Source organism: Tachysurus vachellii, chromosome 5 (genome assembly GCF_030014155.1).
Source record: "Tachysurus vachellii isolate PV-2020 chromosome 5, HZAU_Pvac_v1, whole genome shotgun sequence".
Lineage (NCBI taxonomy): Eukaryota > Metazoa > Chordata > Actinopteri > Siluriformes > Bagridae > Tachysurus > Tachysurus vachellii.
In genome coordinates, this window is record NC_083464.1 from 25,214,978 (window position 1) to 25,231,648 (window position 16,671).

At 39.2% G+C, this 16,671-nt stretch overlaps 1 protein-coding gene across 2 annotated transcripts in view; it reads right to left on the reverse strand.

Annotated features, from left to right (window-relative positions):
* The window catches only part of LOC132846162 (cingulin), a 34,957-nt gene extending 28,229 nt beyond the window's left edge, over positions 1–6,728 (reverse strand). Inside the window, exon 1 of one of the 2 annotated variants that reach the window (XM_060870750.1) lies at positions 6,563–6,728. The gene's annotated coding sequence lies outside the window, so the exon portion shown is untranslated. Of the gene's footprint in view, positions 1–6,558 lie in introns of both variants that reach the window. The other variant, XM_060870749.1, reaches the window with a different exon arrangement.
* Positions 6,729–16,671: the final 9,943 nt, after the last annotated feature.

The following is a 16,671-nucleotide window of genomic DNA, read 5'->3' on the forward strand; positions in this document are numbered from 1 at the left end:
TGTGACTAGTCACATTCCAGCAAATAAGAAATGCCAATTCAGAAAGGAAACCATTTGACTGTGTTTAAAACAGATTTTTAATTATTTATGAGCGCAATCATGAGGAAAAAAAGTACAAAAATAGAAGTGAACAACCGCAAAGAAAAATGATAAAGAATTAAAAAGAGTTTGGCACTCTGGACTTATCAAAGTTCACTGTGGTGATAAAAAGGCAAGCACCTGTTTAGTCTGGAGACACACCTCTCGCTCTTTTCCATAGACACACACACACACACACACACGTTCAAATGACTTCTTCTTTAGTATGAATACAGCAACAAATCACAGTGTCCTCTAATGTCCTGTATACCTAAACAAACCACATCTCTAATATCTATCCACTACCGCTTTCACAGCGAACCAGTGTGTGTGTGTGTGTGTGTGTGTGTGTGTGTAGCTGAATCTACTATAAGAATGTGAAGCAGTGGAGTTGGCAGCCAGTGCAGTTAAAGGTCTCACCATCATGTGACTATTCGGCAGGAGAATCGGCTCAGTATTACAGTTTAGTGAAATAGTCTCAGCCTTTATTCTGGATCCAAAAAACGCTAAAACAACAACCATAGACTATTTATTTCCAAAAGGTACAAAGAAAAATATTGAACATTTTTGTCAATTAGACATACAGTATGACTGTTACTGTAAATTTCTATTCAAAGCAAACATTCAAAACATATTGTGAAGTATTTATTTATGGAGAAATAACTCCTGGGGAAGCACACAACCACACAACTTTTTTCCTCGGCCTTAGGTTTGACAGAGAGGTGACCATTAAATCTAGCAAGCATTGCATAATCATATCTGGGTCCCTGTGCCCTCCAGCTAAATGTTTATATGTTAGTGTCGACTGGGATAGTGAAGAGTTACGTGACACGGTTTGCACTGAATTTATTTAGCTCGCTTTAGTCAGTGTTTCTACATGCCTTTGTGTTCTGATACGTTTGATTTCAATCACTGCATAATAAAGCCTAGCATAGCTTTAACTTTGTTTTAAAAAAGTGTTACAGATGCAATAAAGATTGGGTGTTGGACATATCAAAATTCACCAAGACCCCGGACAGTGAAACCTGTGCAATATAGTGAAAGACTTTTTGCCTCCAACCATGTTTCACTTTGCCCACTGTGTGTAGCGTGATCTTCGGAACAAGTAGAGCGTGCAACACTTATAGGTTTGAGGTGTTCCGTCGTCATTATGTCTAAATGTAGCTATGCACATTAAAAACTGTCCGTTGTGAATAAGAAAATGTTGGCCCAGGCATGAAAAGCACTGCACTTGTCCTGGACAGCCAGCTTTTTTAATTGTGCACCCCTAAAAGAAACTACAATATAATACAAATCTGTTTATTGGGGGAAAAAATGAATAAAGATGCTGTAGTGCTTTAATTCTTTATTAGTTGAGAATAACTACTGAGCTGAATAGGCAAAAAAGAGAGAGTCTTAGGGCAAAAAAAAAAATACATTATAAATTCTGCTCAGGTGCAGAGTATGATTAAGTGACCATGGCCTATTTCTATGTTTCCCTGAACACGCTGAACTACAAGCACTCTCTTACCACACAAAGTATCATAAACACCTGATTGCTGACCTTGGCTGTTGGGGAAACTGATAAAAAGTGTTTCCTTTCTTTTACACATTCCATTATGAACTGATCCGCAAACATGAATCAGTTCATAATCCACTTAAGTTTGATGCATTAATACACTCATGTGTAACTACTCTTGCGTTCCTGGGACGAATTGCTTCTTGGGGAAGTTTAAAAGCTTAAAAAAACTACCATTGCATTCCAGGTGATGACAGCTGCCTGTGAACGTTGTTACTGAAACATTTCTGGAAGCACACGAATGCACACCTAACAGCAAGATTCTTCGTTTTTTTTTTTGTAGGGAAGCACCATCTTTGTTTCAACTCCACATTATTAAGTTTGTGACGCTGAACAAAGGAGAAGGCGGCCTTGTTAACTCCTTTCTGTACAAAGTCAGACTTTCTATTAGCCTCGTCCCTTTTAACAAAGCGTGTGTTCAGGTGACACACTAAGGGAATCGATCCATCGTGAATCATGAGGTTTTAAACAAACTTTTGGAGTCTTAATCAGTGAGCGGCTTCGGGTGGGGGTGTGTGGGGTGGGGCATAGGATGTACCAAAATATTTATAAAATCTGCAGTAATTTTCAACAATTGCTTTAAGTTTGTGTTCATTTCTGCAATGGCAAAAATTTTTAATCTTGGAGGGACATGAGACAAAGTTGCCATCATTTAGTTTTTGGATTGTAGGTATTCATGAAATGTGGAGCAGTGAATCGAGTGTGTGAGAAAACACTTCAGTCCTGCAAGCACCGAGAACAGAGACTTCTTTTGGCAGAATTGCCCACACACTGCTTGCGAGTCACTATGGCACCAACATGAGTGTACTGAAAAGGTGTATAGTTTGAATGTATTATAAATCTTTGCATACTTTTAAAATGGCATAACGTATATAAAATATGCTACCACTGTTTCTGCTGAACTTTCATATATTTATTAAGCAATGGCAGATCGAAACAATTTAAATATGACTGCCAATTTCTCAGTGCAGCAAAGGGTCAATGCCAAACCAGAAACTGGTCAATCTGTACACTTCCTCATGGTGTGTTAGTACACAGGCAAACAGTGACAGCATTCAGCACTCACGGTGAATAGACGATCCCAGTAGGGAGGAGTGCGGGGTAATGGAGGCAGGCAAGAGACCATCTCATATCTTTATTACAGTGAAGTAGGGCAGAAAACCTGGTGGAAAGCCCAAGAACACTGACTGCACTGTCTGCTCTGCTATTGAGCCTGGTCTCTTGTAGGTATTTGCTAGTCCCTAATTCTCTAGCATGAATCTCTTATCTACATGTCTTGTGTAGTCTGTTTTGTATTGTCTTGTATAGACTGTTTTGTCTTGTCTTGTATAGTCCAAGCTAAATGTAAAGTATATAATAGTAATCTGTTTGGTGCAGCTTGTGACAATGTTTGTTCCCCCCTTTTTGAGTTATCTATATTTTGAATTTCTCTCCTTTTTTTAGATTTTATATGCATGATACCATACACAGTATGATTCTATAATATGACTAAACATACTATACAAATACGAGCTTGCTCCCATAAGGAGCCAGACTGCACGAGTGTGCTAAAATGCAAATGTATAAGGAGCATTGCATGCAAACATCAACCTTACTATGGAAATCAAAGTGAATATGATGGACTGCAGAATGAATCACACTATTATTATCATCACACTAGCAAACTGTCTGCACACAGCACTAAACTCTCTCACACTGCAGGCTTGACTGCACCTGACATCATTAGAGTAGGTTCACAGCATATTCGTACGCGCACACACACACAGGGGGACGGACGGACAGACACGGGGACAGACGGACGGACAGACACGGGGACAGACGGACGGACAGACACGGGGACAGACGGACGGACAGACACGGGGACAGACGGACGGACAGACACGGGAACAGACGGACGGACAGACACGGGGACAGACAGACGGACAGACACGGGGACAGACGGACGGACGGACACAGACACCTTTCACATAAAATTTTCATACAAACCAATGCTTTGTTCCAGACAAAACTGCCAGTGGGAAAGATCTGCATTTAAAGGACGTGTTGTCAATGCAGGTGTATAGGGCGATGCTACAACACCTCAACCATTGAATTTGAACTTTGTTTACAAGAGCTTCTAATAATATAGCTAAACTTCTCTCTTGACCCATTTGTAAACAAGACTGTCAAACTCTGGTCTTGAAGTGCTGCAGTCCTATGGATTTTTGTCTTTCCTCTACTAGCACACTGCATTCAGCCAATGACATTGTTAGTCATTAGCTAAAGAGTTAAATCATGTGAAATGCATTTAAGGAGAAACAAAAAAAGAAAAAATAAATAAAATCAGGGCTTGGTCAATAACCATTGAAGAAGCAGTCAGTGATAAATACTAAGTAACAAAATTTAACTAGATTAAGACATCTATGGAAAACTGACCGATCCAAAAATGTGTTGACTTGTCAGCTTTGTGTTAATTCACATTCCTACATATTTATAACTCCATAAATTTGCACTCCCTGAATTCTTATCTATCAAACTGTAACATGATGCAGATGGCCAGGGCATCGTTAGAAGTATCTCTTATTGAGTAGATTTATTTCCAGCAAAAGAGGAACAACTAGCTAGCAAACAGTTTACATGTATGTCTTGGCCATCCTGTAGGCAGATGCTTTTATAAAAAATGACATTCAGCTTCGTCAGACTACGAGAGCCGGTTATGGAACCGAAAGAGAAAGTAGTAAATGTAATTAATCATGAGATACATTGATTTATCTGAAGGAATCATCAGCACATATCCAAGACAAGCCATTCTTTCCTGCAGACATTTTAAAACATTTTCTATTAGGCTGTTCTTCTAAAATACAGTTTTCGCATTTACAGGATTAGCAGGTGTGTGTTTATTGCTTAATCGCACGTCCCTTGGGCGAGGGCTTAACTCCCACTGCATTCCTTGTTCCTTTCCAAGCTCTCAGTCACCTGAGCTCCTGTCCTCCTTTCAGCCTTGAACAAACCAGCATTTCTTCTCTCTCCTTAACCAAACGTGCCTCATTGGCTTGACAATGAAAGCTTTAGTGCTGCATAACCTATAGTCTCATATCAACAATGAGGACCATTCTTTTTGTAACCTTCATTCTTGTGTTGCTCACACAACACAAACCCACACATACACAACCAGATATACCAGGAAAAGTTTCCATCTCCAAAATTCTCTGAAAACAATTAGTTCTCGGGTGAGGAAAGGTGTTTCTTCCTGAAAGGGTTACTTGGCGGATCTGAATCTCTAAAAGTCTATGTGCTTATCAGCGTCATTGTGCATTTACAGGTCAATAACCAAGATGGCACGGAGCGGCAAGGTTGCGACACTAAACGTTTCACAAGTGAGCTTTGTGCCTTCCAAAAAATCGGATCAGAGTTGAGTTTCCACAGTGAATACTAGTCACCAATACACTATGATCTACAGCTACAATACAGCCCAACAGTCCATGCTGTTGATTCGAGCTCAAATTCAACATAGAGTTCAGCCACAGCACAGATTCCCAAATACTTGTATAATGAGTCACTGGTTTCGCGCTTCAAACGAAACCTCTATAGAGAATCATGGATCCTCGCATGGCGCTCTCAGTCACTTTAGTGACGCATTAAAATCTTTAATGAGCTTACAGTTAAAATTTGCATACGTTCACTCAGAAATTGCAAAACCTTTAGCACAGACATCAAAAGTGTTCTTTCATTATTGCAAGTAATGAAGCATTTAACAACATTAAAATGTAATGAGATCTTTTATTCCATTTACCTTCAAAGTCTCCTATAGAATTTTTTCTTTGTGGGTTTATTCCCACCGAGATGTTTTCATTTAAATACATTTACGAATTTTTGGTTAATGATTTACTAGTTGATATATTTTGCTCATCTTAATAATTCGCAGGTTTTATTCTCTCGAAGGTTCTTAAGCACTCATTACAGACATCAAACATGTTGATCGTTTCATGTAAACTGACATTAACGAGTTATCAAAATACAATAACGACAACATATCAACAGGGACATTTGTTAACTTCATAATAAAAAATAACTTACATCAACAATAATGTTGTGCTATTTTGTATACAACATGTTTTAACATCCTTTGCTCACCAAAAGAAACAAACGGGGGGGTTACAAACTTTTACACTGTTACACTATTTAAACTTTTACACTATTTAAACTTTTTTTTAGTTGCAATGACACATTACACGACAACATTTAGACACAATAGATTTAAAACCACACCTTTTTTTTAATTATATTCCACATTATTAACTTTATTTTAAACTCTACCCAAATCCTCAATGCCTTGGTATCTTGGTACACTACACATGGTATGAAAATAATGACTCCTCTAACGTACTCAGTGCACTAGATATTCCACACAAGGTCATTTGGGATTCAGCCAGAGCACAGCAACCTGTTAGCCACGTCAGGTTCCACCTGTGTACAGGTAAAAGTCGCAGGTGGACCAGGAGCTGTGTGGCTGATTTGTGCACCTGTGACTAGCTAACTACAGTACATGAACTCTCCAGACAGAAGGCTGTTTAAGAGGAAAAACACTTGTAAATTACCATCGCTCCAGCAGCGAGACAATAATCCTCTTGCTTGACGTTAATCCTAATTTCCCACAAATACGACTAAACAACTTAGAGGCGATTTAAAATTGAAAAACCGTTAAAAACCGTTAAAAACCGTTAAAAAATAAAGTCACTTTATAGACTGGTGCTCTGTGCGTCACCCAGGCAACGTGACGGCTAAGCTACAAGTTCCTGAGGCGTGTTAGATATATAGCTAAACAGCTAGTTAGCGTTTATTTGTCCCTTTAAGTTAACTAAAGTTAGCACTTTATTCTAAAATAGCGACGGTGCTAACAAGCTAACGGGTAACGCAAAACCCTGCCAAACGCTTTAACTTACCTACATTCAATTTGAAGTCTAAAAGTTGTTCGCTGCTGTGTTTTTTCTATCCACTTCTGTGGTTCTCCTTGATGAAATGTGTTTCGGTGACAGCTTCCATGACACAAACACACAACCCAGAGTGAGTAAATCTCTCGACAAATACAACCTGTTACCTTGTACTGGACCGACGCGGTTAACCACGCCTACAGACACCAGGGAGGATTGTGATTGGTTAGAATATGTATGGTGGGTGGAGCCATTAGTGAGCGCGGTTTCAATTAGTAATAGCTGGAGTTGGAAAGACTGGCACCTGACTATCAGATTCAGATTCAGAATCAAGTTTGTTGGCCAATTGTGTTGATTGTCTGCTGTTTGTGGGATGAAAAGAGGGATGTGGTAGCCTAGTGGTTGAGGTGTTGGATCACTGATCAGAAGGTCATGAGTTTGAATCCCAGGTCGACCGAGCTGCTATTGCTGGGCCCCTGAGCAATGCCCTTAACCCTCCAATTGCTCAGTTGATGGTTCAGTGGTTAAGGCTTCAGGTTACTGATCAGAAGGTCGGGGTTCAAGCCCACAAGCTGCTGAGACATCAACGTTGGGTCCTTGAGCAAGGCCCTTAACCTCACCTGCTCCAGGGGTGCCGTACTATGGCTGACCCTACGCTCTGACCCCAGGCTCATAATAACCTGGGATATGCAAAAAGCTAAAGCATTTCACTGCATGTCTGTATATGTGACAAATACAATTTGTGTGACAATTTGTGTTGTGTTTGTGATGTGACAATTTGAGTTGTGTAAACTGAAAGATAAGCATGTCTGCTAAATGCCTGCATGGTAAATGTAAGACTATACAGATGATGTGAGACAATATAGACAGGTCAGTTATGTACATAAAGTGTGAGAGTGCACGGTAGTGCAAATAACATGCAGCATTGTGCAATATTATGCTTTTTGTACAATATGCAGCAGTAACATATACGGATGCTGTGATGACTGACATTTCTGATAATGCAGTACCTATAAATATGATGCAGGGAATATAATTATGGTGAGTTGTTAATCAGGGTGATTGTCTGGGGAAAGAAACTGTTCCTGTGTCTGGCAGTTTTGGTAAACAAAGTACTGTAGCACCTGAGAGAAGGAAGGAGCTGAAAGAGGTTGTGTCCAGGGTGGGAAGGGTCAGTAGTGATTTTTTTTCCTATAATATTTTTTTAAGAATTACACATATAATATTTTGAAATATGCTAATTTTAAAGATGAAAACTCAAGACAAAAAATTAAATGTGTCCTGCTATAAGAAAATAGTCGAAGTGTTTGACAATGAAAATAATTGTTTTGTGAAGTGAATACTGTGAACATTTCTCTGTGACGTGTCGTGTAGATAGCAAAAAAAAAAGCTTCTCATTGTACAGGGATACTTGTTTTTTTTCACTGTGCATATGATGATAAAGGCTTTGAACTTGAACTTTGGGTGAGGTGTATTACAGAAGGCAATGTTATAGTCATCTACCAATAGAGGGAGGCATTGTCATTTACCACTTAGGATTGAAAAGCAAAAAACTTTGGGGTTTTGTTTTGTTATTTTCTTCTGCTGTTGTTCAACGCCTTATCTATCCATCAGAATCAGCAGGTTTATTGGCCAAGTGTGTTGACACACACAAGGAATTTGCTTCCAGCTTTTTGTGACTCTCAAAAGTACAGACATATATAACACTATATTATACATTTAGCTTGGACTATACAAGACAAGACAAAACAGACTATACAAGACAATACAGACGATGTGAGACAATATAGACAGTACGACAGTATCTATAAATAAATCAGGGCATTTGTCAGATTTAGTATACGAGGACATCTATGCTTGAAAATTAAACACCAGCTGACTACTTATGAACATGAGCCTCTGATTGATAGATAGATAGGTAAATAAATAAATAAATAAATAAATAAATAAATAAATAAATAAAGGGGGCACGGTGGCTTAGTGGTTAGCATGTTCGCCTCACACCTCCAGGGTCGGGGTTCGATTCCCGCCTCTGCCTTGTGTGTGTGGAGTTTGCATGTTCTCCCACGTGCCTCGGGGGTTTCCTCCGGGTACTCCGGTTTCCTCCCCCGGTCCAAAGACATGCATGGTAGGTTGATTGGCATCTCTGGAAAATTGTGACCCGAGGTAGTTCGGATAAGCGGTAGAAAATGAGTGAGAGTAAATAAATAAATTAGCGTAACTGGCGAAGGGTTTAAATTAATAACCATAATCTGATTATTTATACGTACATGTCGTATTTTAAGTATTGATTTTAGCAATGAGTTATGCATTGCTTTAATATTATATATCATTCTATAACTCGCTAAATGTTGCCAGCTGAGTGATGTTACATACAGTATGTGGCCAAAGGTATGTGGACATACTTTAAAGTATAATGGAAAGCTTTTCCAGAAGAGTGGAGTTTATTATAAGTGCATCAGGAGACTAAACCTATAATGGGATATTCTTCAGTGAGGCAACTTACAGTGGTGCTTGAAGCTTTGTGAACCCTTAAGATTTGTCTAGATTTCTGCATAAATATGACCCAAAATATCATCAGATTTTCACACGTCTTAAATCTAAATAAAATAAATAATAAATAAATAAATAATAAAATAAAATAGTACACTTCATTAAATTATTGAGAAAAATAATCCAGTATTACATATCTGTGAGTGGCAAAAGTATGTGAACCTTTTCTTTATTCATTCATTCATCTTCTACCGCCTATCCGAACTACCTTGGGTCACGGGGAGCCTGTGCCTATCTCAGGCGTCATCGGGCATCACCCTGGATGGAGTGCCAACCCATTGCAGGGCACACACAAGCACACACACACTCTAATTCACTCACGCTCTAGGGACAATTTTTGCAGAGATGCCAATCAACCTATCATGCATGTCTTTGGACCGGGGGAGGAAACCGGAGTACCCGGAGGAAACCCCCGAGGCACAGGGAGAACATGCAAACTCCACACACATAAGGTGGAGGCGGGAATCGAACCCCGACCCTGGAGGTGTGAGGCGAACGTGCTAACCACAAAGCCACTGTGCCCCCCACCTTTTCTTTAGTTTATAGTCAAATCCCTTCTGCAACATTAACTGCAAGTAAACAATTGGAGGAATTTTTGCTCCTATTCTATAGCCATCATAGACCTGCTTGCTTCAGGTCTTTCTACATTTCTACTAGATTAAGGTCAGAATTTGGCCATTCCAAAACATCAATTTTGTTCCTTTTAGTCATTCTTTGGTAGACAGACTTGTGTGCTTGCAGTTGTTGTCTTGGTGTATGACCAATTTTCTCTTGAGATTTAGTTCATAGACAGATGTCCTGACATTTTCCTTTAGAATTCACTGGTATAGTTTTGATTTCATTTTTTCATCACTGATGGCAAGTTGTCCACCCCCAGGTGCAGCAAAACAGGCCCAAAGCATGACACTACCACCACCATGTTTCAAAGATGGGATAAGGTTCTCATGCTGAAATGCAGTATCTTCTCATTTAAACCAGTTTTTTTTTTAATCTCATCTGTCCACATGTCAAATTATTTTCCAGTAGTCCTCTAAATTTGTCCACATGTCAAATTATTTTCCAGTATAAATCTGTCCACATGATCTTTAGCAAACCTCACATGGGCAGCAATGTTCTTTTTGGAGAGTATTGGCTTTCTCCTTGTACAGTAACTCACCCATGCACACTAAGGTTGTTAAGTGTTCTAATGATGGTGGACTTACAAACATAAACACTGGCCAACAAAAAAGAGGCCTTTAGTTGCTTAAAAGTTACCAATACGTCACCGAAATGGACCCATCTTGCTTTTGAACTGTTTGAAGCAAACTGATATTTGTTGGTTAACCACTTTTGGGGAGGGTAGCAATAGTCTTTAATTTCCTTCATATGTACATATGTAGGACATATGTATATGTATACATATGTACTCTTTTTTCTAACCTTTTCCAGGTTGGTGAGCAACAGTTATTTTACTGATGTCCTCTGAAATCTCCTTTTATTGTGCCGTGGTACAATTACGTACACATAAAAAGGATTTGTGAAGATCAGACTTCCAAAAACTGGTAAAGGTGTATGAATGGTATGAAGTGTGGGTATGGGGATGTGGTAGCTTAAGGTGGTTAAGGTGTTGGACTACTGATTGGAAGGTTGTGAGTTCGAATTCCTGAGCTGCCCCTGCTGATCCCCTGAGCAAGGCCCTTAACCCTCAATTGCTCAGCTGTATAAATGAGCTAAATGTAAGTCTCTCTGGAAAAGGGCATCTGCCAATGCTGTAAGTGTATGAAATTAAGCTGCTGCTGCTGGTGGTATAGTACATGACAATGATTTGATGCCAATCCAGGGGCTTACCGTTGAATGAAATTCTCTGTCAAGATGAATTTTTATAGAAGATCAACTCTGACCTACCTCCTGTGATGAGAGAAGTTCAATGCAGAACTTAGTTCTTTGGCACAGAAGCATAGCAATACCTTCCTTCTTCCTGTGCACTCGCTTTGTGCACCATGTCAGGCTGGTGAGCCAAAAAACCTGAATCAGGATTTATAAGAAGAACCACCATTTATATTGTACCATGACGTAGTTAGGAACACAAACTGATATAAAGGTCATGTAACCATGACAACAAGGAACATGAGGTGAGGCAGATGACAGATCTCATGATAATGGGCTAACTCGGTGATACTGAAGAGAGCAATGCCTTACAACAAAGATTCCAAAGATAGATTCCTGAGTTGGAAAAATAAAAAAAATAAAAAAAAAAAACAATGGGATGACTCCTTTTCAGAGCTGTGCCACCCAAACCCAGAGAATACAGTGAAATGGTATGAGTGAAGTGGAGGAGTGTATGATGTAGTTTGGGATATACTATGCTCAATTAAGATATCACCTCCAGCCATCCAGTTTTCAATTGAATAATAAGCTTTTATTTTTTAAATATAAATTATAGAACAATTTCCTTTTCACATATCCCAGCTTGTTGGGGTCAGCCATGATATGCTGTTCCTGGAGTAGAGAGGGTTAAGGGCCTTGCTCAAGGGCCCAACAGTGGCAGCTTGGTAACGCTTGGTGCTTAGAAGTTCAAACTTTTGCTCAGTAATCCACTGGCCAAATCAGTGTTCCTATTAGATTCTGGGTGACAACTACTGGGTAAACTAACACTGATTCACAATTGTTAGCAGAATGCTTTCCATACGTATAATATAAATTGTAACCCACTGTCTGAATGTTCTCTCACTCGCTCACTCATTTTCTACCGCTTATCTGAACTACCTCGGGTCACAGGGAGCCTGTGCCTATCTCAGGGCATCAAGGCAGGATACACCCTGGATGGAGTGCCAACCCATCACAGGGCACACACACACACGCTAATTCACTCACGCAATCACACACTAGGGACAATTTTCCAGAGATGCCAATCAACCTACCATGCATGTCTTTGGACCAGGGGAGGAAACCGGAGTACCCGGAGGAAACCCCCGAGGCACGGGGAGAACATGCAAACTCCACACACACAAGGCGGAGGCGGGAATCGAACCCCCAACCCTGGAGGTGTGAGGCGAACGTGCTAACCACTAAGGGGTATAATCAGGTAGATCAGTGATGAAATCTATGATTATGAGAGATCAGGGGCTATGCAGTACTGTATAGGCAGCTGTTTTAATCGGCTATTGGAAAGGTGGTAGGACTGAACAATATATGTTAATAATATGTTACATTATATTATATGTGTGTTCACCCATTGTATGTCTCTATGCAAGTGAGTCTAGCATGGTTTATTTTTCACTGGATATTCAGCACATGTGGGTTTGTCATTCTGTGCTTAAGCAATGTCATCCATTATTTCCCAAAGGATGGGAGCTACAGTATATATCTGAGGCAGGATAAACGTTGTGTTCTTTAATTAAGGTATGTACGTGAACATGAATTTAAATAAAAAAAAACAACAGAGTTTGTCGGAATTCACTCTTTTCTCTGAAATGTGTGACTGACTTGTACTCTAGATGTGTGTGACCAGTAAGGATTAAGAAACAGTGATCTGCACTTTCAGAATCTCCAATCATTTAGCACTTCACATCATCAGTTCATCTCATCATAGTTTCGTTCTGCTAAGCTTACCAGAATTGTAGGTGCAAGTACTGTAGTAGTGATTCTTATGAATTCTCTGTAGCAATTCACTACAACAGATGTGAAACAGAACTTGGAAGATATTTTTTTTATTTTTATATACCAGACTTTATATATCAGACCAATAAGGATTAGAAAATGGTGCTCTTGCACGCTCAAGCCAGTGTCTCCACTCTTTCAGTGTTGTTTTGATACACAGCAATTCACATATAGATTTATTCTGGGATAATTTTTTTTCTGCACCTTTTGTGACGATACTACTGAGGGTCTTTAACCTTTTTCTTATTTACACAACAAACTTTAATTATGCAGAAAAAACTCTTTGGACTTACCTTAAGTTTATTCTCTGATCAGGGGTCCCATGTGGAGCCACTGAGAACAGTCCTGCTGGTGCTCTTACTGATAACCAGCATTGGTCACTTTAAAGATGATCTGATTTTTTCTTTGTAACAGGGATAGACGAGAGGATCTTATGGAAGATAATTTGCCAGTTTGAAATGTCAGCGGCTGGATCAGTGGTGGATATATAATGACTTCCATCCCATTCATATACTGTAGTCTTTTACACATATTCCTATGCAAAATAATGATCTGATGCCTTTCAATAAGACATTGTTGCCTGCTAAATGGTGCAACACAAACATATTTGCCTGGAAGCACTCGAAATTCATATGCAAATGATGCCACAGCCATTCATGACCAGAATTATAGGGTGCAAAATTGATCATGTCAGGGTGAGAGGGATGGCATACCCTGTCAATCAGACAACCAATTGTGCTTACCTGTGAGCTTGTGTATGTAAAGGATGGCGGATAATTCTATCTCTCAATTCTGTTACGTTGTCTGTGACACAATATGAGCATCACTTCAGCAAGATGTGGCAGCTGGTTTTATTTGTCTTATGGGATAGCTACCACCCTCCTACCTCCTTCCTACCCTGTTGGTGGATTTTGTGTGATTGATAAGAGTTGGCTAATGTTTAGGAATTAGAGATGATCAAATCGGACAGAAATCTTGTAAAAAATAAAAATAAAACAGAAAGGCTTGCTCATTGGTTCTTGTAGTTGGGAGCTCTATAAAAAACCTTGGAGATGAGGGATAATCCAAATAATGCACCTACAGGAGTTGCCGTGGTCTGCTTTTGGTTTATGTCCCTTACCTGGAACAACTGGTCTGCATTTGAACATTCATTCATTCATCTTCTACCGCTTATCCGAACTACCTCGGGTCACGGGGAGCCTGTGCCTATCTCAGGTGTCATCGGGCATCGAGGCAGGATACACCCTGGATGGAGTGCCAACCCATCACAGGGCACACACACACTCTCATTCACTCACGCAATCACACACTAGGGACAATTTTCCAGAGATGCCAATCAACCTACCATGCATGTCTTTGGACCGGGGGAGGAAACCGGAGTACCCGGATGAAACTCCAGAGGCACGGGGAGAACATGCAAACTCCACACACACAAGGTGGAGGCAGGAATCGATCCCCGACCCTGGAGGTGTGAGGCGAACGTGCTAACCACTAAGCCACCGTGCCCCCCATTTGAACATAAGAAAAAGAAATATCCACTAACAGTAACTGTAAAGGGAAGTTAAAAAAAAAATGCAAGACAAATACAAGATTAAAAACACCTATAAGTTTCAGACAGTGAATGTGATGATGAAGGTAATAATAGAAAATATAAATAATCAGTTAAAAGTTTACCATAAAGTGTTAAAATGTACAAACACTATGTACAAACAAAATTCTACACTTCATATTGCCCAGATAGTGATGAAAAAGAAACAAATCAAGTTGCAGAGCGTGTACGTATGCAAGAAAGGGTTTCCAAATTTTAGAGAACGGTGTAGTTGGTCGATGGAGGGAATATATCATTTTCTTAAGAGTAATGAAATACAATTCATCCTTTATCCAACAAGAATGTGATGGAGGATTGTGGATTTGTCACCTGGCCAGCAATGTGAGAAAAGCAATAAAGTCAATGAAATAGCAGGGTAGCGAATGATCAGTGGGCAGGACTCCAAACAGGCTGATGATAGCGTAGATTATTAGAAGAGGAGATGACAAGAGGGAGTTGAAAACTGAAATCAAGGTAGGACCAGAACATATGTATTAAAGTTGCAGGGCTAGAGTGACACCAATCAGTCAGGATTAAAGGCATGATTAATATCAGTCTGCACCTAGACCAATAGTCTATGAATAACTTTACATTGTAGCCCTCCATATCGAGCACAGATAGAAAAGGAGAGGACCCGGATCAGAAAAGAGGCAATGGATAAAGGCTGAGGGGGGAAAAATGCACAATATACTGTATAATGTGGAAATAGACCCTCTAGAGAAAGGGATGCCACCTAAAATATACTGTCTGCTTCAGAGAGTGGAGGTTTAGCAGAGATACTGTGAAAATGTTTACATATAAAATCTTATATCACAAAAAAATTGATTTTGGGAAAAGTTAAATAAATCTTTTTAAAAGTATTATTATACAGTATATGTATATATATAATATTAAAGTAGTATTATTATATTTTTTAGGCAAAAGTATTATCAATACAGGGCAGAAAGGAGACAAGCTCATGCTCCATCCGAAGGTAAATGCCCAATCCAAGACAGAGGGAGAAAAAAAAGTTGAAGCATATGGGAGATGACCAAATGGCTTCCTGAGAGAATTTTAATGCAGGGAGTGTGATTAGGAGACAAAGAAGGGCATATATGGAGGAGAGAATACAGTCTTTGGAGTTTTGTTCCATACAAACCCAGGAGATCGAGTAGTCAAGTGCGTGAAAAGAAGAATTTGGGGTGAGATAAGTTTGTTGGCAGGACACAGAAGCCCTTGACACAACTGTATGCAGAAAGAACAAAGAAGAAGGCAAGACACATTCTAACAGATGCTTCTCACCCTCTTTTTGGTCAGTTTGAGCCTATGAAATCAGGCAGGCGCTATAGGGTTCCCTTAGCATACAATATAAAAACATGTTTAAGATGTATTTTATCCCAAATGCTATTAAATTTCTTAATTCCTCAAGTGATTGATAAAACAAGTGTAATCTGAGATACTGTGATGTGACGTGGTGTGAAAATGTGATATTCTAATGGATATTGATCTTAGTTTTTATGTGTTATTTTCCAGTTCCTTTTCTTTTTCTTATTTTTAAGTGATGGTGAACCAAAGAAAAATTTCCACCTCGGTGGACAATAAAGTCATACAATACAATACAATACAATACAATACAACACAATACAATACAATACAATACAATACAATACAATACAATACAATACAATACAATACAATACAATACAATACAATACAATACAATACAATACAATACAATACAATAATAGTGGGACACCAGAAAACATGTACCAATTTAGGGAGCACATTCATTTTAATGCACTTAAGCATTCTGGTTAGAAACAAGGGCACAGAAGACTAATGCTTAAAATCTTGCGCTAACTTATTAATCAACAAAGTGAAGTTTTCAAATATCAAATAGTAGGAGGTCATGTGCATACAGGGATGAAAGTTGGCACTGTTTTCTGTCATCTGTCTTCTGTGGGAAAGTACCTGTAAACTTGAAGTATTTTTCTTTTATTAGCATTAAAATCTTGGTGTATTAGGACTGAAAGGGAGGATACCCGAAGTAAAAGATGTAAAACACTGAAGTGGCTTCAGGGCAAGTACCTGAATGTCCTTGACTAACCCAGCCAAAGCCCAGACTTAAACCCCATCAAATATCTGTGGTGAGACCTGAAGATGGCAGTTCACAGACACTCATTACACAATCTTGACAAGATCCTATGAAGTATGGGATTAACTGCTCAAATCCAGGTGTTCAAAGCTAGTAGAGATGTATGCAAGAAGACCTCATGACTGTTAGTGCTGCCAAATGGCATTACTTTGTAGAGTAAAATTATGTTATTTGGTTATATATATATATATATATATATATATATATATAT